Raw genomic sequence first — 24,306 nt, forward strand, 5'->3', positions numbered from 1 at the left:
CTGCCATGGGAAACAAAGCATTGTCTTTTTTTTTTTTTTTTTTGCAGCAATACTGGTAGCCAGACCCAACTTCCTTCCGCAGGGGATTAAGACTTTATTGATTCTGTTGGAGAATGTCATCTTATTCCAGCATTGACCCAATGCCATCCATACACTGACTATGATGGAGGGAAAATATTTAAGCTCTTCCAGTGATTTTTATCAAAGGTTTTCTGTTCTTGTGAACCAACTGTTACAAAGAACTCTCTTATGGGTATTTTTTTAAGTTTTAAATTAACAATATTGAGCCTGATTTTCCTTTCACTTCATGGTAGGGGCAGGTATAATGATGCCAGAGGTATCTTTATGTGCCCTCATGGTGGAAGGGAGAGGCTAGGAAGGGAAAATATCTTTTCCTTTCATTATCAATCCCATTATGTACACAGGGAACAGTGTATAGAGGCCTACACAGTCCTCCAAAAGGGTATTTTTCCTCTCCTAGGGAAGACATTTCCTGGTGCCTTCTGAACTTCAAGGTCACTAGGATAGAGGGTTTCTTCCTTCCCTTCCCCTTGCCACCTGACCAACCCTAAAATTGGCAGGACTTTTGGGTCCCTGGCTAGGATGTTTACAAGTACTCCTCCAATGAAACAAAGTTGAGGTTAAAAAACTTTTTTTTTTTTTTTTTACATGCAACACATAATTGCTGCTGGCCCAGGCAGGGTTAGTTCTCTGGATTCAGATGGATAGACCAAGTTCAATCTTAGAGGAAAATGACCTCTGAAAAGAGGAATCAGTCCGATTTTCTTGCATTCTCTAGCTCTTTGTGCCCCTATCTCAGAGTCCCAGAAAGAATAATTTAAAACGTGGGTTTAGCTCATAGCTAGAGTTTCCACAAAAGGGATGGTAGAAAAGAACTCACCTTACAATATAAATAAGGTAGAGGACAGCTATTGATTTCCTCCATACAAAAAGAAATGCTTAACACAAAAGACTTAAAAGTGTGCATTGATAAAGACTTAAACAAGAAGTAGTACATACTCCCCTGGAAGGTTTGTCTTTTCAGTATCAAAGCATGAGACACTTTGTGAGACCGCTAAATTACCATTTCACTTTTACCTTGCTTCTGAACTATCCAAACAATATCCCCCAGGTTTGTGTCTTCTGGCAAGCCAGGCTAGGGCTTGGGGTCCTCCTTCCATCAGTGATTATCTTCTCCTCCAAGAAAGTTATGGGGGTGCCTCCCACAGTGTTGTCGGCATAGACTAAGGAATCCATGAATTACTAAACTCTCAAACTCAGAATTGTCTCCAAGGCTAGAAGCAACCATCTCTGGATTGATGTTTGGGGATAGAAATAAAGAAGAAAAGGCTGAGTCAGACAGGAGAAGAGAAAAGAGGAGATAGAGAGACAGAGAGAGGGAAGGAAAGAGAATGAGAGAGAGGGAGAGAGAGAGAGAGAGAGAGAGACAGAAAGAGAGAGAGAGGGGGAGAGAGAGAGAGAGAGAGAGAGAGAGAGAGAGAGAGAGAGAGAGAGAGAGAGAGAGAGAGAGAGAAGGAAAGAGAATTAGAGAGAGACAGAGAGAGAGAGACAGAGGGAGGGAGGGAGGGAGAGAGAGAGAGAGAGAGAGAGAGAGAGAGAGAGAGAGAGAGAGAGAGAGAGAGAGAGAGAGAGAGAGAGAGAGAGAGTTGTTTGTCTTGTTCTTCAGAGGAGAGCCAGAGGGTGGAGTCGTTTACTGATTGGGCTGCTTCTCCTGGTTCAGTGGTTAGTCCTCTTTGACTCAGTTTTGACTCAGCCTCTCTCTACCTACAGCCCTGGAGTAGGGAGATGGAGGTAAGTGGGGAAGGGAAAGCAGGGAACCAAGAGAATACCCAGGATTTATTGCATATTCCCGAAGTTCAAAGTCCTGCAGTGTTAAGCTACCAATGATCTCTTAAATTCCGAATCTGATGACATTTGAATGAGGTCCTAATGAACTCACTATTCCATTCAGCATGGTGCTGTTAGGTTTCATCTCTCCTCAGTCTTCCTGCTGCACTCCCTCTCCTGTCCTATCAGCTGTCCTATCAATCCTATCCTATCTCCTGTCCTATCCAGTCCTATTTCCTGTCCTATCTCACCTCTTACTTCACTGAAATGAGTCCCTTCTCAGAAAGCTCCTTCTCCAACCTCCACAATCCGACCTCATTCAAATGTCTTCTCTTATTGTCTTCTTCAGTAACGTCTTACATGAAGAGCTGTCCCATCTTCTTGCCTCCGCATGTACCCTTAATCACTTTCCTCACCATTCTCTCCACTAGATTACTCCCCCATCATCCTCACTCTCTCTCTACCCTTCAATTTCTCCCTACATATTGACTCCCTGCTGCCTGCAAACACCGCAATGTCTCCCCAGCTTCAAAAACAAAACAAAAATCCTACTTTCCTTTCACACTCTTTTTAACCCTCTGCTGTCTGGATTTTGACCTTGTCATTAAACGGAAACTGTTCTCTCTAAAGTTACCAATGATCTCTTAAATGCCCAATCTGATGGCCTTTTTTAAAAAAATTATTTATTTTTAGTTTTCAACATTCACTTCCATAAGATTTTTAGTTCTAAAGTTTCTCCCCCTTCCACAAGATGGCATGATATAGGTTCTACATATACATTCATATTAAACATATTTTCACATTAGCCATGATGTAGAAAAGAATTAGAACTAATGGGAGGAACCATGAGAAAGAAGAAACAAAAGGGAGAGAGAGAGTGAGGGAGCAAATAGCATGCTTCTGTCGAGTTTTAAACCCAGGGATACCAAAAACTGTTATGCTTTCATGATGTGTTGTGGTGGAGGAACTACCTCAAAGAATTCAGAGTCAGACCACCTCTAACCCAAGTAAGTATACGCATTTATTGAGATCGATGCCTCTCCTAAAGTGTTTCTCTCATGAAGTTCCAAAAGTAACCAGCCACTTCAAAGAGAGGAAGATGGATTTTTATAGGGTAAAGATGCAATTACATAATGCACATTTACATAGAATATAGAAATATGATTATTTCTATATTAAAAAGGTAGGAGGAGTTTGTTAAGGGATTAAGTAATGGAGGAGGGGTCCCATCTACGCTGGTTGAACATTCTGGCCATGCTGCCCTCTAATTGACTAGCTACCGTACTCCTGTCTGATCAAGATGGATAGTGAGGTATTGCCATCCTGTCTTGGGCTAGATGGATGATGTGATTGTGATCGACTACAAGAATACACCTGTTTCTGTGGGAATAGGTCTGGAGGTCATGGCTAAGTAGAGGCAGTGGCTGAGTTTCCATACCTGCTGTTTCTGTGAGAACTGAGCTTCAGGGACACACCTATTGTTCTAGTGAGCAGTGAGGCATAGATGAGATTAGGACATGGGTGGAGGGGGGAGGGTGGTAGGTGCCTGTAATGAAATTAGACCACTGGGGCTGGGGGCACCTCTATTAGGACTTCATCATTCCCTCCTCAGAGAGTTTGGATCGAAATTCATGTGGGAAAATGGACAAAGGTCTCTACTTCGGTAGCTACTTCAGGCTGAAAAGGGGTGTAGAGCTATCCCCGTCCCAATGGATCTGGGGAAGGAGGTTCAGTGGAACCCAGGATAGGTCATATCCAGGGGATGATGGGTGAGTAAGGACTGGCATCCACTGTTTGCTGCCAACTGTAGGTGAATTGGCCTGTAGTCTAAGAGATACAAATCTGACAAGCAAGTTCAATGTGCAGGGCCCCAGAGGTAAGGAGAAAGACAGATATATCTAGTAACAGGCAGCTGATAGACTAAGTACCCATTTACTAAATTATTTAGGCTGTAAAAAGGAATATAATTTTAGGCTGAATAGCTCAGATCTAACAAACATTTTAGTAGCTCAGATGTATCCCAGCCTTAGTAAATGGGATAATGATTAACACTGTTTACCAAACTTCTTTTTTAACTTGACTCTGCAGGGAGGCAGATGACAAGCCCGTGTACTAATTTACCCAGTTGCTTGGAATATGGAGTGACTACACATTCAGATTGAAAACAACAAGCTTTCACATACTTGCATTGTTCTCATATATTTTACTGACCACTTGCTCTAATTAGAGAAATTCACTATAAAAGGAAAAAACACAAACATGCCAGATATGACAGGATAAAACATCCTTAGCTCTGTCTGAATTCAGATAAGAGTCACTTTAATTCCATCTCACAGTCAGACTCAGGAAGAGTCAGATGGGAAACATTCCTTTTCAAAGGAAAACAGCAGTAAAGTGAGTCAGAAAAGTCCCATCTTAGATTGAGGCTAAAATTGCCTTCTCCGTTTTCCCCAGAAGCAAACCTTCACCTGTAGCAGAGTACCTCAGTACCTTGTGGCATTTCTCTCAGATACTGATTTATCACAGACAACTATATCTAAATTCAAACTCAAAATGAAACTACTTGTGGTCCCAAGGGCTTTTACCTCAAATGGCAAGTCTCCACAACTTAGGGCTAGATACAATTGTTTTTACTCTTATGGAGTTGCAATAAGCAATAAGAATTTACCATGACACATACATAAGAGATTTCATTTCTCAGTAAGCCAAGTTCATTGTTGAGGAACTCCATAACCCAGACAAGCTCTTTTCTCCCCTTTGCAGCTGATGACCTTGCCTACCAGATGGTTTCTGGGGATATGAGAAGTTTGCAAATAAGGAGACATCAATAGGGACTCCAAAGAAGGGGCTGATCTGCCTGTCTACCCTATGACATTCTTCCTCTGAATTGGTGAAAGCCACATACTTTCTGCAGGGCAAGTCCCCTTTTTTCGATCTTAATTTAATTTGTTTTGCCCTGAATGATTTTTCTTTTTCCTTGCCAGGTTGTCTTTTAGGCTTCCCATATTTTAAATCCCAGTATATGGTAGCTGGCACATGTGGCCTCTGGTCACCCTCTATAGCCCTACATTGGAGGCAACCTTGGCCATCTTACTACGGGAAGGGAGTGTAGGGAGTGTCTACCCTGTTTACTCTTAGAGCTGCTGTGGAATTAATATTAGATTTTAACATTATAATAATAATTCCAAATAACTTTGTACAATTTTCATAAGTGAGAGCCAGCCCTAATCTCTCTCCTGATCTCCAGTCTCTCTCATCACCAACTCCTTTTTGTATATCTGGAACTACATGTCTAGTAGGCATCTCAAACATATCCAAAAGAGAACTCTCTATCTCCCCTCAATCTCTCCCTACTTAGCAATTTTCTTTTTACTTTTGAGGATATCACCATTCTTCCAAACACCCTGACTTACAACCTTATTCACACTCCTCCCACAATTCCAATCTTTTATTGTCTTGTCTTCTCTACTTTTACATCTTGTATACACATCCCCTTCTCTCTTCTCACACAGTCACTCTACTGGTGAAAGCCCTCAGTGATTGTCTCTTTCCTAGACTTTTACCATAGCCATCTACTAATTCCATCTCACAATCAGACTCAGGAATAGTCGGATGGGAAACATTCCTTTGCAAAGGAAAACAGCAGTAAACTGAGTCAGAAGAGTCCCATCTTAGATTGAGGCAAGTAGATGACTTGGTCTCTCTATATCATGTTTCCCCACTTGGGTCTATCTTCTACCCAACTGTCTAATTAATTTTTCCCAAAGTGCAATTTTGACCACATCACTAGCTACTCAGTAAACTATGGTGTTTCCCAATTATCTCTAGGGTCAAATATAAAATCCTCTATTTCCTTTTAAATAGCATCATGAACTTGAACCTTCCTACATTTCCAATCTTATTACACTTTGTTCTCCTTTATGAACTCTATAAATCTGGGCACACTGGTCTTCTCAAAGTTCATTGACTAGGCACGACATCTACCAACTCCACGTCATTTCACTGGCTTGTCCCTCATTTCTGGGTAGCTCTTCACTCTCACCTCTGCCTTTTGGCTTCCCTGAATTCTTTCAGGATTCAATTCAAATCCCATCTTCTGCAGGAGGCCTTTCCCATCCCATCCCCTTTCTTTCCTCCCACTGTCAGTGCCTTTCCTCTGAAATTACCTTCCATTTACACTCTACAAATCTTGTATGTACATATTTGTTTGCAGATGGTTTTCCTCATTAAAGTGTGAACTCCTTGAGAATAGAATTATATTTTTTCCCTTCTCTGTAAACCCAGGCTTAGCACAGTGTTCACCACATAGATAGGTTTAATAAATGCAGTTGACTGACTGGCAGAGTACTCACAATCCAGGAATGTACCTGGAGTCCTCAGTCCTTTACTATACCAAAGCAGAGAGGCTAGAGAGCCTTACCAAGGCAATTTGGCCTATAAAGCTTCCTCTCTTTTTGATGCTCTGAATGAGTCAATTCTGACAACCAATACAATAGCGAGAGAGTCTGCCGTTTTTTTTTTGGTTTTTTGTTGTTTTTTTTTTTTTTTACCAATTTTGTACACTCCATGTGAAAAAATAATTGCTAAACTCAACAAAAAATGACAAGTTGGGGGGGTCATATGTCTCATGAAGCCAAAAGGTTTACAACAAAGGGAACAGCACCTGTTTTAGGGTCATTAGCTGCTGACCTTTAAAAATCAAAGACAGCAACTAACCAGGAACTCACAGTTTGAGGGTGACAACTACCTTCGTCCCTCCAGAGGTCTTTCATCACTTCATTTTAGCTCTGCTGAACTGGGACTTCATTCTAAGTCTAGCAAAGAGGAATGGAAAGCAGGACTGACCCTACTCCTATTCAGAGCCCTGGAGGGAGCCAGTGTTGCCATCACACTCCAAATAATCACACCCTGAGGGTCCACCTAAATGACCCCCACTTCTTCATAAGGTATTCATTATTTTTTTTAGATACAAGAACTTCTGGTGTTCACTGACCCTGACTGCATTTTGCCCAGCGCGCTCTTGAATTTAATGAAATAATGACAGCCTAATAAATAACACAATGGAATCTGTCCTTTTGCCTGCATTCAGTACCTCATTTTCCTGCAATCACACTTGCTGGTAATATTGCTTTATAAGTGTATTTCGGCTGCTTTATGTACTTTGTGTACTTTGCTTCTCTGAACAGAATATAAACCTCTCCTAGGTGGGAAGATTCACCATATAACCACTTACTCTCTTCCCTCTGCTCAGTTTCATAACCTGAGGCCAGCAGGACTTCCATTTAAATTTGTCAGATTTGCTAGTTTCTATAATGTTTGGTGGAGAATGAGAGAAAGGTAGGGATGTTCATCCTAGCTGCCCCCTTCACAACCATCATTCATCTCTAAGGAAGATACTGTGAAAATGATTGACACAAAGCTATTAACATATTTAAGGTCCTTTGGTCAATAGTCACTATAATTATATCTTTAGCTCTCCTAAAGAGCTTTTGATTAGGGGTAAAGTATGGTGCAGTAGAAAGAACATTGAATTTAGAGTCAGGGAACCTGGGTTCAAATCCTAGTTTTGACACTTCCTAATTGTGTAGCCTTGGGAAAATCATTGATCCGAGCCTCAAACTCCTCATCTGTAAAATGAGATCGTTGGATTAGATGGCCTCTAGCTCTAAATCTATAATTGTGTAATTATTTCCATCCTCCTGAAAGTGACTCAAAAAAGAAAAAAAATCAAGCAACTTAGAGAAACTAGAAATAAAATAAATTGACCATCAATTGGCAATAACTGAATAAATTGTGGTATATGAATGTAATGGAACTTTATTGAACCACAGAAAATGATGAAAACAAAGCTTTCAGAAATACATGGAAAGACTTTTATGAATTGATGCAAAGTGAAGTGAGCAAAACCAGGAGAATAATATGCAAAATAGCTTTAATAATACAAATAAAAAGAACACTAAAATGAAGTGAACACTAAACGATCATCAGGATCAATATGGACTCCAGAGGAGGATGAAGAAATGGGTCTCCTTTCTTTTATGATAGGGTGGTGGGGGACCACAGGTAGAGAATACTGTATGTACTGTCAAGCTAAGCTGATATGTCCTTTGAATGTCCATTTTTCTCTTTTTACAAGGAAGGACTCATTGGATGGGTGGGAAACCGTATGTCCAGCAATGACTGTGATTCAGAACCAAAAAAGAAATTAGTAAAATGTATTTTTAAAACCAAAGAAATGAAGCATCTTGTCCTGGAGAACATAAACATAAATTTAAATAGTGACCTATCGACTCCTTACTACCAATATTCTTTACTAAGCCCCTAAGTGATAGAACCACTTGATCAAAAGTAATTATGCCCATATGATCGTTGTTCTAACCACTTTGAAAATAAACATTCATCGAGTTATTTTTTAAGTCATGCCAATAAGAGGTGAAATTTACAAAGAAGAAAACGTAAGTCTGACTAGAAGGGTTTTCAGTAAAAATCCCATATGTTAAAATCAAAAGTGTACGTTCAATGTTTAATATACACATATGTGGGACAGCTAGGTGGTGCAGTAGTTAGAGCACCAGTGCAGGAGTCAGGAGGACCTGAGTTCAAATCTCACCTCAGACACTTGACACTCACTAGCTGTGTGACCTTGGGCAAATCACTTAACCCCAATTGCCTCTTCCTGGGTCATCTCCAGTCATCCTGATGGATATCTGGTCACTGGATTCAGATGGCTCTGGAGGAGCAGTGAGGCTGATGACCTGCACAGCCCTCCCTCACTCAAAACAAAGTCAAGTGCAAGTCATGTCATTTCTCTGATGGCATGGTCTCCAGCAACGAAGTACGAACACACACACTTTGTTCTCTACAAAATATTGTGTGCAGTCATCACATTGAATGTAGAAAAAAGGCTTGGTATGTGCTGCAATCTTGGGACATGAAAGCATGCTCAATTTTCTTTACTTTGCTCTGAAATTCTTCCCCTCCTTAGCCTATGAATTCTGAAGCTTTGGCTTCTATGGACCAGTAGTACCTATGAGTCCTGTAGACATATTTCAAAGTGGACTATGGCAAAATAGAATGGAAACATTGGTCTGGTGAAAAGAATCAGAAGATGAATTCAGGTTCTGTCTGGGAGTGTCACTGAGGGGTTTCAAGAAATTAACTTTTTCTCTCAGCGTACTAATTACCCCTCTGCAATGTAGTATAACAAACAGCAACCTCTTACCCAGACTTCACCACCGAATGGGTGTTGCCTCGGTCAAGCTGGGACCTGTTAAAGACCTTAGCTTAAAAAGGCCAGGGTCCCCCACTGCCTATTTTGGGCCATTACCACTGGACTCCAGTGACTTTGGAGGAGAGAGTGAGGCTGGTGATTCAGCACAGCCCTGCCTCACTTAAATCCAATTCCAAGTCAATGTGGTGTCATCGGTCCTTTTTCCAGGATAAAGGTCAAACAACAGCAGTTGAGGAAACAGATCTGGAGAGATTAAGTGACTTTGCCTAGTTGGTCTTCTTTCCTCAAATTTCTCCTCTTTTCAATCCACTCCCTGCCATGTAGCTGCCAAACTGATTTTCCTAGAGGACCATGTCACCCCTTTCCTCAATAAATTCCAATGGCTCCCTGAGACCTTTAGGATAAAATAAAATCCCATCTGCTTGGCATTAAAAACTCTTCACAATCGACTTCTAGTATCTTTTCTGACAAGTTTACTCCCTTTTAATTTCTTGTCTTTCTACAAATTGTGCCTAAAATACACTCCTTCTTGACCTTCCCTTCTTGGAATCTCCACTTTCCTTCAGAGCTCAGTTCATAGGTTATCTCCTACATAAGTCTATCTTAATTTCTGATATCCTCTCTGATGTAACCTTGTACTCATTTTTATATACTTTTAAGTACCCCAATTGTCTCCCCTGAGGACATACAAATGCCTTAAAGGGGGGAGAACCTTTTTCACTTTGGTCCCAGTGCCAAGAACAGCGAAGGTACTTAATAAACATTTGTGCATTGATTGTCCAAGGTCACACAAGTAGTCAGTAACTGGGCCCAGGTCCTCTGACCCCAAAACCAGGACTCTTACCATTAAATATGTTGTTCTTCCTTCTTGGTTTAAAAAAAAAAAGTACTATTTTTGTCCTTTGGGGAAGTCATCATTGTATGTAAATGAAAGGCTTTTGTGTCAACCTGATTTCTCAATAGAAACTGAATCTGATTTTCTTAGAGGTGGGAGCTAGTATAGGAGGATGTCCTTTATAGGGAAGATGAAGGAGAGTCATTCCCCACCACTTCCTCTGTACAAATCACGATCCCCATTAACAGGTTGAACTAGGGGGCAGAGCTGTCAATAGTATTCTTACAGTGGCTCCTGCTGAGGGAAGGTAACCTCAGGCTTGGCCCACCTCTCCTCTTCCTTAGGCATCTGCACAGCCTTGACTCCTGAGGCTCCTATGGACTTTGAGATTACTGTCCTCTTCATTAAGCTTAAAGGGACACAATCAGATGGATGAAGGGGAAAATTCAAAGGAAACAAAGCACGAAAGTTCCCTTCTATCTTTGTTCTAATAGATCTACTCTGGAGCTAGAGGGAAAGACTCAGCCTTTGTGACTTTGTGGAAAATATTGCTTAGAAAAGCAGCAATCCCTATAAACATACATTAACAAAGTAGATAGAGGATTAAGGGAAGGAATATCCATTTTCCAAAATTTGAAAGTCAACAAATAAACCTTAAAATAAGCATAAAAGAGAAAATGCTAAAAATTTGAGGAGAAATAAACTGCTGATTAAAAAATATAGAAATGATAAATAAAAATGAAATGCTGATTCTTTGAGAAGATGAATAAAATTGGTAAACCTTTAGTCACTTTGATTAAAAAGGAGAGGTGGTCAATCAAATTAACAAAATAGTAAATGATCAAAGTAATAACAGATCCAGAAGAAATCAAAAGAATAATAAAAACGTATTATAAGCAATTTTATGCTAATAAAACTGAGATCACAAAGAAATAGAGAAACACTTTCAAAAAGACAAAATACCCAAACTAACAGAAGACCAAATAGAAATATTAAATAATCCAGTCTCAGAAAAGGAAATAGACCTAGCTGGAAAGGTACTACCAAAGAAAAAACTCTTGGTCTGTTGCAGTCATAGGAGAATTCTATCAAACTTTTAAAGACCAATTACTATCAATACTACAAAATTATTCTCAAAAATTGAGAAAACAATCACTCTACCAAACTGACTTTATGAAACAAATATAGTCCTAATACCTAATATCTAAAAGTAAGGATAAAGCATTGAAGGAGAACTACAGACTAATATCATTAATGAATATCAATTATAATTTAAAAATAAAATCCTATCAAATTGACTATGGAAATTTACCTAAGAAATCTTTCAAGTTAGAATTATACCAGGGATTGACAGATGATTAAATATTAGGAAACCAATCAAAGTAAGAAATTATATTAAAAACAAAAGTATTCTAAACACATGATTATCACAATAGATGTTGGGGAAACCTCTAACAAAGTATAACACTCATTTATGCTAAATTCCCTACATAATATAGGCATAAAGAGACTTTTTTTAACATCACAAAAAGCATCTAAAACCATCAGCAAGCATAATATGCAAGGATGATACACCAAAACCTTTCCCAATAATTATAGAAATGAAGCAAAGATGTCCAGTCTTCCCACTATTATTTGATACAGTTCTAGAAATGCTAACAACAGCAATAAGAACAGAGAGAAAAAAATTAAATTTATAAAGATAGATAAAGAGGAGATAAAACTATCCCTGTTTGCTCGTAATGATTTACTTAGAAAATCCTAGGAATTCCGAAAAGATCCTATTTGAAGATTTTCATTTCTGTTTGATGCATTTCTAGATGAGGATGAGGATGAGGATGAAAAAAATAATAAAAATCCCAGAGGCAATAACAGAAAGGGAAATTCCATTCCAATTAACTAAAAATGCACAAAATATCTGAGGATGAATTTACCAACACACACAAAATATTTTTATAGATTCAGTTACAAAGTGCTCCTTAAAGAAATACAAAAAATCAGAGGAATATTCAGTGTTCATGGCTGGACTGTACCAATATAATAAAAATGACAATACTGGCAAAGTTAATTTATAGGTTTAATGCTATATCTATCAGATGATCAAAGTGATGCTTTGTAGAACTTGACAGAATAATAACAAAATTCATTTGGAAAAATAAAAGAGCTAGCTTATTGAGGGAAATTACAATAAGAGAGACAAAAGACAAAATGCTTCCAAATTTCAAACTATATTATAAATAGCAGTCAACAAAACCTTCTGGTATTTGTTTAAAAAGAGAGAAATAGATTAATGATTATACCAGAAAAGAAATAATGGAAATTAATAATCTAGTTTTTGATAAACTAGAAAACAAAAATTACTCAGGATAGAATTCCCTATTAGACAAAAACTGCATGAAAATCTAGAAAACAGTCTAATAGAAATTAGGCTTAGACCAATACCTTATACTATATTCTACATTACATTCTAAATGAATATGTGTCCTTAATATGAAATATTACACTATGAAATTGGAAGAAAAGCAGACAATATACTTTTTCCTTCTATAGGTAGTAGATGTATTATTAACAAAGCAAGGAAGACATATAGGTTATGGCAGATAACGGATTATATGAAACTGAAAGACTTTTGCAGAAATGAAATTAAGGTACTCAGGATAAAAAGGGAAGGGGCTGAGTGGAGAAAAAAATCTTTAATTTCCCAGAGAAGGGTGTCTAAGTTATATGAAGAATTAGTATAAGTATATATATTTACTTACATACATGTGTATACATGTAGGTATATAAAAATCAAGTTATTCTCCAATAGATAAGTGGTCAAATGATATGAACAAATATAAGAAAAATTTTTAACTTAAAAACTACATACAAGAATGCTTTAAATCACCAATAATAAGAGAAATGTAAGTCAAAACAACCCTGAGATTTCACCCCATAAGCTAAAAATTGGCAAAGATGACAAAATATGGGAATAATCAATAGTGGTGGGATTATGGGAAGGTAATCACACTTGTGCATTGTTAGTGGAGCTGTTGTTCAGTACAACCATTTTGAAAAGCATTTGGAATTTTGCAAATAAAGTGACTAAAATGTCCATATCGCCAAAGAGACCATTTATAAGAAAAAAAAAGCTCCTACATATACTAAAATGTTTATGACAACATTTTTGGGGGGAGGGGAGAATGTCCTTCTAATATATTTTTATTTATTTCATTAACTATTTCCCAATTACACACAAATATTTTTAACATTATTTTTTAGAATTTTGAGTTCTGGATTTTTTCCCTCCCTCCCACCTCTCCCCCTTCCTTGCAAAGGCAGACAATTTAATATTGATTATACATGTGAGGTTATGCAAAATATATTTTCATTTCAGCCATGAGCAACACTTTTTGTAATAACAAAGAACTGGAAACAAATTAGATGACTGTAAACTAGGCAATGATTAAGCAAATTATGGTATGTGAATGTAATAGAATATTACTGTCCTGTAAGAAATGACAAATGTGATGAAAACAGAAATGCACTGAAAGATCTCCATAAACTCCAGAGTGAGAAACGCTGAGCCAAGAAAACAATATACGCAAAGATTACAGGATTGCAAACAGAAAGAATAACTACAAAAAAAGTAAATGCTGCAAAATTAAAGACACCCCACTTCATCCCTTTCCCAAAGTGGAAAGTCCACAAGTATTGTATGTTGCATGTTTTCAGACTTTTCTTCATATACTGATCAGTTATGCTGGGTTTCTTTCTTTTCTTTTTCTTTTAAAAATACTATTTATTATAAGGAATGGCTCTTTGGGAGGGAGAAGGGGAAATACGCCTGGGGAAATTAAGTTGATGTAAAATAATAAAGGACAGCTAGGTGGCTCAATGGATATAGTGCCAGACCTGAAGTCAGAAAGATGAGTCTTCCTGAGTTCAAATCTGGCTTCAGACACATACTAGCTGTGTGACCCTGGGCAAGTCATTTAACACTGTTTGCCTCAATTTCCTCATCTATAAGATGGTAAACCTTTCCAGTATCTCTGCCAAGAAAACCCCATGAGATCATGAGGTGTTGGACATGACTGGAAAGCAACTGACCAACAATAACAAAGAAGACATCAATAAAAGTCTTTTTAAAAAAAAATTTTAAGGCAGCAGTGATCACAATCACCTTTCAGGATGGTCTGACCCCAGTTCTGTTTCCATTTGTGGTCTAAATCTTTGCCTGTAACCTCACCACCAACCTCTCACATGATGCTCTCTCCAGAATTATGTAGCATTCGTAAATAAACACCCATGTCTCTCCCTACCTGCTCCCTCTTAGCATTAGGAGACAGAGGAGAGAAGATAGTAGAAAGGTAAAGATGTGCTAGCTCCAGTGTCCTCTTGATCTATCTCATTTGTCAAGATCTGCTAAAAGTAAAGTTAGGTCGTTAGTTCAGGAAACAATACAGTTGACAATAGCAGCTTTGTTAATAAGGTACAAAGTCTGGTGTTCTGGATGTGCAAAGTCTTACAGTTGGCTTTAAAATATAGCTCTCTCAACCCCCTGACAAAGAAAAGCTGTAAGGGACAACATCCTCTGGCACAGAAATGCTCTCCCTTTATCTTTGCAGGAGAAGAAGCTTCATCAGAAAGGCTTTATAACCAACAAGTTGTCAGCCTGCTGAAACCACCAGCCCCATTGTGAATGGAACTGAAAAAATAATAAAAACCCCTTCCCATTTTACAGTCCAACAAATACCTGCTGGATAGACTAGATATCATGTACTTGTGAGGAACATGAAAAGAAAAAGAAGAAAGAAGAACCTAATTTTTGGAGGGGTTGGGAAAAAGCAATGTAAAAAGAACAAAGAAAGGGCATCCATAAAACATTAAAAAAAAATAAGACCCTCAAATGACTTATCCCCAGGCTTTTTTCAGCTACAGTTAGAAAATTTTAAACAGAGGTAGATGGATGGATAGAAAGATAAATGTACACATATGTGTATTGTGTGTCTTTGTCCTTTGTTGCCGAAGAAGACCATGCCATCAGAGAAATGATGACATGACTTGCACTGGACTTTGTTTTGAGTGAGGGCGGACTTGTGCAAGTCACCAGCCTCACTTCTCCTCCAGAGCTATCTGAATCCAGTGACCAGATATTCATCAGGATGACTGGAGATGACCCAGGATGAGGCAATTGGGGTTAAGTGATTTGCCTAAGGTCACACAGCTAGTGAGTGTCAAGTGTCTGAGGTGACATTTGAACTCAGGTCCTCCTGACTCCTGCACTGGTGCTCTATCCACTGCACCACCTAGCTGCCCCTAGAGAATAATGTAATAAGGATCTAAGCATTCTCTTGTCACCACCTTTCACAGCTTGAATACTGTCAGAGTTCTGTGGAATGTAGTCTGGGGAAGGTTAAAATGGATCACCCATCAATGACATTTCTCTCCAAGAACACATGCAAATGGCAACCATAAGATCTTACTTGACTTTAACTCCTCATTAAACTGTTAATTTTAGGTGCAAATTCTCTGTAATCTCAAGTTCCCTATCTCCTGTTTTGTTTTATTGAGATGAGTTCTCATCCTGCCCAAGCTGGAAGAGCAGGGTCACTCTCAGTCTGATCCCAGTGCTGACTGGTATGGAAGTTTTGACCTGCTCTATTTCTGACATAGGTAGGGGTATTCTGGTAAATGTCTCACAGTTGGCTCTCTTCCTCCCCAAAATGTATATGTAACACACTTTTAAGGTTAACCTACACGATTAACATTTTTCTCAATTACATTCTTCAGGCTAGACAGAAAACCAATGAATCAATCACCATTTTAGGCATTTGCTGATTTCTGTGTTATAAAAATGCACACTGAAATTTAACAACCAGCTCATGAAAACCTGTGCAAACTGGCTGTAGCATGCCGTTGGACCTAAGTCTGCTTTCCTTAGGTGTCACTGTGGCCCTGTGTTCCCATGTGCTTACCATATGTACCCTGGACTTAGTGTAGGAGTCCATCAGTTTTAGCCCTACTGCAGCTTAGAACATCTGAACTCAAGTGATGCACCAGCCTAAGCCTCCCTCAGTAGTCTAGATCATAGGTATGTGCCACCATGCCCTGAAAGATTCCTGTTTTCCAGGATACAAAAAGAATAACATGGTCTATTTAGTATATGTCTAACAATCTTGGAAATCCTCTGATCAAAGAGACTGTATAAACACAGTACTGTTATTTATAAGTCTTTTATAACAGAATTATAGGATGTTAAAAGTTGGAAGGGAATTAAAAGTCATCTGGTCCAGGCCCTTGTCCCATTGCATGAGTCCTCTCTACCATATTCTATACAAATGGTCATCCAGCCTTTGCTTAAACATTTCCGGAGATGGAGAACTCACTTTCTGAAGAAAGCTATTTCATTTTTTTTGACAACTATAATTATATTTTGTTGTTCAGTCATTTTAATTATGTCTGACTCTTTGTGACCCCATTTAGGGTTTTCTTGCCAAAGATACTGGAATGGTTTGCCATTTCCTTCTCCAGCTCATGTCACAGATGAGGCAACAGAGGCAAACCAAGTTAAGAGACTTTCCCAGTGTCACAGAGCTGGTAAGTATATGAGGCCAGATTTGAACTTACAAAGATAGTCCTCCTGATTCCAGGCCTGGCACTCCATCCACTATACCACCTAGCTGCCCAACTATTTCTATATATGGAGCCAAAAATCTGCCTTTCTGTAGTTTCTGCCACTGCTTCTAAGTCTGCCTTCTTTTGACATATCATGTAAAGATAATCCTATTTCTGCACTTCATATATGCTGCAGCATAGTGCATTCCTCTCCTCCCAAATCTCTTCACTGAGATAAACATCTTTAGTTCCTCATATGAAATGACTTTATATCGCCTCAGCATCCCAGTGCCTTCTTTTGAATATACACCTGCTTGTTAAAATACAGTGCCTAAAACTCTGCATGAGACTCAGCCCAGAGGTCAGTGAGACTTTGATTTGCTTCTGTTAGCAAAATCTACAATTAAATTAGCTTGTTTGCCAGCAATATCACAATACTGACATATCGAACAAGTTCATGGTCAACAGAAACTAGATAACTATCACCATTTTGATTAGTGTATTCCTGTTCTCGGCTGTCTTATTCTCCTGTGAGAAATAATTCATTTGGATCTCTATTCTGTTCCAATCAGTGTTAATCAAGTTGATAGCATTCCATAGTGGTAGTGATTATAAGTTCCATATATTAGGTCCCAGAGCTGTGAGCTGCCGATTGTAAGAGCACGTGCGTAATCATAGGAAGCTAGCCGGAGGCTCTCCACTCTTGTTTTTTCTTGTCCTGGTAAGCAAGCCCAGCATGGCAGAGGTGATGCAATTACATGGAAAATCCTCCAATTTATTTTTGTACCTCTGGACCGTTCTTTTTTGTCCAATATGAGCAAGAGACCATCTTATGACCACTTAGTCAGTGGAGACGCCTCATGCTTCACCCAATCTGTGACCCACCCATGCCCAACCCACTACTATGTCATTTTTGGCCCTCAAGAGCAAGTTCTATTGATCAATGAGATTCTGTATTTTACCATGCCTCTGTTGCATATTTGGGTATCAAACTCTATAAGTACAAGGTCCCAGAAGAATGGAACATCTCAGATCACGAGAAAGATCTGAGGTCCACTTCATTAGAGGGGACCATGGACCCTTTAATAAAGTGCCATTGACTCAGAGTTCTGTCTCAGTCTCTTTTATTGTAGGTTGGACAATTTTAATTCCCCCCCCAACACACACACACACACACACACATATACACATACACACACACACTTCTTCACACACCATAGACTAGTAACTGTGCTGGCTTTTTTGCTGTCTTCACACAGACCACCTCATCTCTTGTCTTGGGGCCTTTGCATTGCCCTATTTATGCCTGACGTTCTCTCCTCATTTCTTCCTTTGGCTTCCTTCAAGTCTCAGCTTAAATCTTACTCTGTGCAAGAAACCTCACCTAGTCTCTGCCTCAACTGCTAACTTTCCCTCTGAAATGATATCTTATTTATTCTGTATATATTGCCCAAGTATCTTCATGTACCTATGTACATGTCACATTTCTGTGGGAATGTGTGCTTCCTGAGGGCAGGGATTCTTTTTATCCCCAGAACTTAGCAGAGTACTAACATGCCTAAGTACTTAATAAATGCTTATTGGTTGATTAATATTGATGAAGGAAGTCACAAAATCAAGATGATTTGATCCAGGGTAAATGTATGATACAAATGCTCAGATGAGCCCTAAAGATTACTTGAAAATCCTTCTACTCTATCCTCATTGACCCTATTTTATTCTTTACAGCTCAAAATATTTTCTTTTTTAAAATACTATTTTATTTTTTTCCAATTACATGTAAAGACAATTTTTAACATTCATTTTTAATAACATTTTGAGTTCCAAATTTTCCTTCCTCCCTTCTCTCCCACCTCCCTAAGAAGATGGTAAGCAATCTGATATAGGTTATATATGTGCAATCATGTAAAACATATTTCCATATTAGTCATGTTGTGAAAGAAGAAATAATTTGCAAAGAAAAAAATTATAGTTTGCAAAAGGAATTTTTTTTTTTACTTTTTCCAGGCTGAAAATCATTCTTGGGGAAAAAAAGGACATGAACACATACAGGATTTGAATAGTTTTGCTCTATATATTAAGTCAGACTAAGTCTGACATTTTCCTATCACAATCTTTTAGAAAGAGTGGTTACATCCCCGTTCCCCAAGTTCTCATCATCTCCCCAGGAGCTAGTTCATCCTCTTAGACTACAATCAAGTCAAAGATAGCAGTTACCCTCAATGTTTCTCTATCTTTTGAAGGATGTAATTATCATTATAGCAAGCCAAGATTTATCAGCTAGTCTGCCTTTATCAAAGAGCAAGCTCTAGAGACACAGCTGAGGTCCCCAGTCATTCTGTACCTCTCCTCTGTGGCATTTTCATGAACTGTTTCTCAAACTCCTCTCATCTTCTGTTCAGGTAATCTGTAGCATACTCCCCTGACAATATATTTTCTGTTTCTCCTTCCATTAATCTTCATCCAAATTCTTTGTCATGATTCTCCCTTAATTTTCGTAGATTTCCTCATATGAATATATCTTCAAAGTATTCAGTTGCTTTGTTTCCACATTTTACTCTCTTTGATCCTGCTGAATAAAGTTTACCCCTTCATAGGGTTGTATGGGGTGTTCAAGGAGGACTGATACCTCTGGTGTGAGGCTTTGCTGAGCCCTTTTCAGGGTCACTCATTCACATTTGGTATCTGCCTGGCACTAGACTCTCACCTTTGGCTCCAAGGAGCTGTAGCATATACAGCGGCCACACTCCAGTAAACATCTCAGCAGATGAGGAGGCTAAACCAGGTTGAAGGTAACTGTTGGGTCTCAAACCCATCAGTGAATTAGGGGGTGTCTACCCCAAGCATGTGAAGACTTCTTCAAGTGGAATGGGTAGATGAGAACAGTTTGTTCCAGTGACCATGAAGGTATTGGAAGAGGGTGCTGTGGAGAGCTTAGAGCTTTGTCAGACATCAAAGATGCCAAAGTCATCCAGTGCATCATAGGCCATCACCAGTTATCTTGACTTTTGTCTTGTCACTGGACTTTGATGACTCTGGAAGAGAGAGTGAGGTTGATGAATTTGTGTAACTCTGCTTTACTTAAATATAATTCACACACAAGTCAAGACATCATCCTGTGATGTCATTGGTCCTCTTCTAAAACAAAGGACAAACGACAACAACCCCTTCTCCATGGCCATATTCTAGTCCCATCTCACCAAGTTTCAATGATTCCTTCAGATAATTGGCCTTTCTGAAAATATTCTTACGATCCCATGCTTCTCTTCTGCATTTTTCCTTTGGTCGTGATGCCCCTGCTTCCATGATGGCTTTAAAATTTGAGATACCCTTGTAGCCATATCTGTCTCTCTCCTTAGTTGTCTTCCTATTTTCTTTCTCCTCTGGATTATTTGCTTGTTATCCTAATTGTCCTAAAGTGCAGGGACACATGTCACCCCCAAACCCCTTTTGAATACTCTCCTGTGGCTCCCAATCATCTTCAGGATCAAATAGTAAATCCTTTGTTTGGCTTTTAAAGTCCTTCTTAAATTAATACCTTCCTACCTTCCTAGTCTTTTTCACCCCTTATTGTCCAGCACAGATTCACCAATCCATAGACAATGACCTCCTTGCTGTTCCTCAAACAAACCATTCCATATTCTATCTCTATCCTTTCCCTATACCTGGAAATGGCCTTCCTCTTCACCTCTGCCTCCTGGCCTCCTTCAAGTCTCAACTAAAATCCTACCTTCTTCAAGAAGTCCCCTTAATGCTAGCCCTCTAAGATTACCTCCAGTTTACCCTGTATAGAGCTTGGGTGTATGTATGTTGTCTTTTCCCTTAGAATGTGAGTTCCTTGGGTCCAGAACTTAGCACAGTGTCTACCAGATAAGCGGTTAATAAATGATTATTCACTGACAGAAAGCCCCTCATTCCTCTTGAAGTGCACTCCATTTTAGAGAGTAAGCTATGAGTTCTTATCTATCTTTTCTCAGAAATCTTACAGGGAGTGTTCCAGGAGTGGTTTCTTTATGCATTAAATTAAAATGTGCTAAAATATACTATATTATATTTTCCCCTTTCATGCTACAAGATAATTTTTATCTGTGGGTATGTTAAGATTTCATATTTCAAAGGCCTTGATACTTTTTTACCTTCAAAACTCTAAATCATGTTGAAAGACTTAGCCCTCAGGGCCCAGTTGAACCAAAAGTATTTTGAGCTGCTTGAACCCCAAAGGACATGCATTCTACCTCTGAAGCAAGTTAACTTATTCAGTAGAAGGCTGACCTGATACCACAAAACCACCCTGGAGTGGAACAGCCCAGACATGGATACATCTCCCACATTACTTACCTCTAGGAGACACAGGCTTTCTGCCCTTTCCCACTGCATGGCTCCCCACCCAAAGGCTTTCACACCTTTTTGAAGTTTTCAATTATAGTGACATACACACCTCATGGAATTCCAAACCCTGTTGGACTCTTTGACAATAAGAGGAAGAAACCCTGCTTCCCTCTTTGTGTAGTTCAAATAAAATCCTTGCTCATTGAAAAAGAGCTAGTTTTTTCCCCGAATTGAATGGACGTAGCTTTCTGCCTCCTACTCCCTAGTACACATCACCTCCTAAAGAGCTCTTTTCAAACCTCCCTTCTGGTCTTCGCCTGAATAGATAAGCAGAATGTTTGCCCACTGCGTGCGTCCCTCTCCCCCTCCTCTTTATAAAAGGACTCACATAGCACCATGCTTAGTCCATTACAAAGTACTCTGTGTTCATCTGTATATCTTCTTGTGAGCACCCCTTAAAAGTACAGGCACCAGCAGTCAGCAGCTCTGAGATGACTCTCCTCAAACCTTCTACAGATGTGTGGATGGAATGGGAAGAGTGTCCCGAAAAGCCTCTTATATTTGGAAGCATGGAAGTGAATGGAGACCTCAACCATCTCAACCTTACCAAGGAAGAAGTGGAAACCCAAAGATGGAGTAGAATCTGGGAACCTTCTACAGTCTTCCCACTCAATCTGGCTTTTCATATACAAATCTGCAACCCTTAATCTAGCCTGGTTCTCTATTATCTGATAGTTCCTGATTGCCTCCAGCTGTTTCCAATTTTTGATCAGCCATCCCAGTCCGAATAAGATCCTCCTTGGATTTCTCCTCAATACTCTCCCTAAACCCCTCCTCCCATCACCCCAGACTACTAGACCACTCCCCAGATCCCTCTCACAGTTTTTTCTGTATATAAATTCCATCTGGCCTCCAGGAAGGTGCTCAGATTCAATCTAGCTCAAATTCTGTGTAGCTGAGATTCTATCTGGCCTGATTAGGCTCCTCAAGAGTCAACCCAATATGTCGAATCTTTAATAAACTTTGTTTTACTTTGGCTAAAAGAAGACTTGAGTCAAATTCATTCGACAGGACCCGGTGTGTCATTATTTTAGGGTCCCAAGCACCCCAAACGTTAACGTTATGGTTCCCGGACCTCATCAACAGTAGACTTCTCTTAACTAGCATGGAAGACTATGCCTGGCAGAAGTGGGCAACAAATCTTTGCTTTCCTACAATACAGGGCTGTATGGTGGCTCCATGAGGAAGGGTTTCTCTCAGCCCATAGGAGATGGTATAGAACTTAAGAGATGAGATCCCCTTAAGATTCCTGGCTATTTTGCAGGATCCTTTGGAGTTGGGATATCATGAGGCTCAAATGAGATAACATGTAAAGGGTACTTTGCAAAATTCTAAGCACAATATAAAATGACATCTTCATCATTCTAGTCACCAGGACTCCAGTCTTGTGCTGACTTCATTCCCTGAGACTTTCATGGCACTCCTGCTGAGCCCAAGCAATCTTTACTGAGCAACATAAGTAGGTGCCGGTAAATGTTTAATAACCAGCTCTCCCCAAACCCCTCCAAAAAATGGCCAGCACACAATTTTTTAAGTTTATTAACACTTTCTTAAGTCTAAACAATCAACAGAACAATAAATCAGGCTCTGACTTGTAGATTTCCAAAGGATAAATGCTCACATCGAAAATTTAACAATGGGCTCTGACAGAGTTGTGGGAAACAAGGAAGTTCTGTTTCCACAGTTTTGGATGATCAGGATAGTGACCTAGCACAGCCAGGTTAGAGGTCAGAAACTTGTGTATAGGTTTGATGAGCTGTTTGAGGGAAAGCCTATCAGAGAGGAAAACAAGAAGTCATGTGGCCAGGGGATGGTGGGGTGCTGAGTCCAAAATTTGGAACAGTATAAGAAACTTCCATGAGTCTGAACAAGTTGTAGTCTTCCTGTAGCCTTACTGGGAAACTACCCATTCATACTGAACATAGAAGGCACTCCCTCCTCTGAATTCTATTTTAATAAATTTTCCTTGATACCTTTTTGTGCGTCAAGTTGGTCTCTAACAGAGTGTCGTCGCTGGTCCTTTGTTCTGGGAGAGAACTAATGACGTCAGGAAGGTCATGTCTTAACTTGTAAGTGAATTGGATTTGAGTGAGGCAGAGTTGTGGAAAGTCAGCAGCCTCACTCTTTCCTCCAAAGGAAAGTCTGAATATGCTCCAGCGCACCCCTGCATTGGGGGAATTGCCTGGAAATATTCAATTACAGTCTTGGTATTATCCGTGGAGTTGTGTGGTACTCAGATATTTTTTTTCCCAATTATGGTACCTTATGCAGTGGATGAAAATACCAAGTTATAAGAAATCTTCATCTCCTTATAACGGTAGTAAGCCCTGGGCTTTGTTCTTCCTTTAGTTCTCTTTATACTTGGACTCTGCTACTTCTCCCTTTTCCCTGGAATCCTCTTGCCCAAGGTTTTGACTAGAATAGAACCTAGCTGGATTCCTTTTTATTCATCTGACTCTCTTTTCTAGGGATTCACCTCTTCCTTTTCAGAAAGAAAGCAGAATAAAATCTCCTCTTCCTCATACTTATCTTCAGCCTTCTCCAAGATCTTTGTGGGAAAACTTGTAGACTCTAGGGTGAGCCAATATGTTAACTGACCCATTGAGTTCCAAATGGGTGGCCACAGATGAGTCAATTAACCTCACCTAGGCCTCAGTTTCCTCATTTGTACAATAAAGGATTTGAACTTGACAATCTATGGTCCCCTTCAGCTTTCAAATCTTATAATTGTAAAGTCAGAACTAGGATTCCAGGAAATTCCAGATGTTTGGATTCCATGTTTTAGGACTAGTAATAGTAATCTCACTAGTGGGGGTAGCAAGATGGCACAGTGGATAGAGTGCCCAGCCTGAAGACTCATCTTTCTGAATTCAAATCTGGCCTCAAACATTTACTAGCTGTGTCACTCTGGGCAAGTCACTTAACCCTATTTATCACAGTTTGTCATCTGTAAAATGAGCTGGAGAAGGAAATGGCAAACCACTCCAGTATCTTTGCCAAGAAAATCCCAGTGGGGTCATGAAGAGTCAGACATGACTGAAATAACTGAACAACAACAAATAGTAATCTGGGGTCATTTCTTCACACCTGGCAGAGGTGACAAAGTTTGCCCAACCCATGGTTGGGATAGGACAGAGTTCAAATAATTCCTTTGCACCACTGTTGTCTTACTGTACTTAGGTCATTGCCTAAGGATCTTGCCTATGAGCACTGCTACTTCCTACCAGGCAGTCTTTCAGGAGTCTTCAAAGGATTCAAGCAAAGAGAGTATTAAACAGATTGACTAAGAGATGATAAAGAACTAAGCCCAGGAGCAATCAAAAACTTCCCTGTGATTTCTAAAAGGGTGTGAGGAACAAAGAGTGAAAGAAAAGTCTCTTGCGAACCCTGAGGGTAACTGACACAT

General features: G+C 39.4%; 1 long non-coding RNA gene across 1 annotated transcript; it reads left to right on the forward strand.

Moving 5' to 3' along the window:
* Nucleotides 1–1,742: 1,742 nt before the first annotated feature.
* Nucleotides 1,743–21,914, forward strand: LOC140514846 (uncharacterized). Its single transcript, XR_011970746.1, has 3 exons — nucleotides 1,743–1,812; nucleotides 16,380–16,493; nucleotides 21,357–21,914. It is a non-coding gene; the product is annotated as an uncharacterized lncRNA (long non-coding RNA).
* Nucleotides 21,915–24,306: the final 2,392 nt, after the last annotated feature.

The sequence above is a fragment of the Notamacropus eugenii genome, chromosome 7 (genome assembly GCF_028372415.1).
Source record: "Notamacropus eugenii isolate mMacEug1 chromosome 7, mMacEug1.pri_v2, whole genome shotgun sequence".
Taxonomy (NCBI): domain Eukaryota; kingdom Metazoa; phylum Chordata; class Mammalia; order Diprotodontia; family Macropodidae; genus Notamacropus; species Notamacropus eugenii.